The sequence below is a fragment of the Triticum dicoccoides genome, chromosome 3B, assembly GCF_002162155.2.
Source record: "Triticum dicoccoides isolate Atlit2015 ecotype Zavitan chromosome 3B, WEW_v2.0, whole genome shotgun sequence".
In the NCBI taxonomy this organism is placed as follows: domain Eukaryota; kingdom Viridiplantae; phylum Streptophyta; class Magnoliopsida; order Poales; family Poaceae; genus Triticum; species Triticum dicoccoides.
Genome location: NC_041385.1, coordinates 863,191,863 through 863,192,250, shown reverse-complemented (window position 1 = coordinate 863,192,250; position 388 = coordinate 863,191,863).

The window sequence follows — 388 nt, the reverse complement described above, 5'->3', positions numbered from 1 at the left end:
TTTGGTATGAGGTTAGACCTCATGTTTGGGTTCCTCCAAATTTTCCAAAATAATCCTATCCTATGAATTTATTTTGGTGCAACCTTAAGATCCAAAGGTTATATTTATAGTAAAACTATTCTTCACCAGAGGTAATCTTACCATCGTTTCATAAATAAATTACATTTGATGTACACATAATTACATTCATATTGATTCACTACATAAAATTTGGCATAAGAAAACAAATATATAGTTCATAAGACCAGAAAAATTGCATTGTATGTATATTTTACACTATGTTTTTACGTTCGTAATCTTACTTAACATAAAATTTTACGGTGATTATATATTTTCTTACGTTCTCTTTTTACGTATGAAGTAAAACAAAATTTATGGGCGTAAAAAT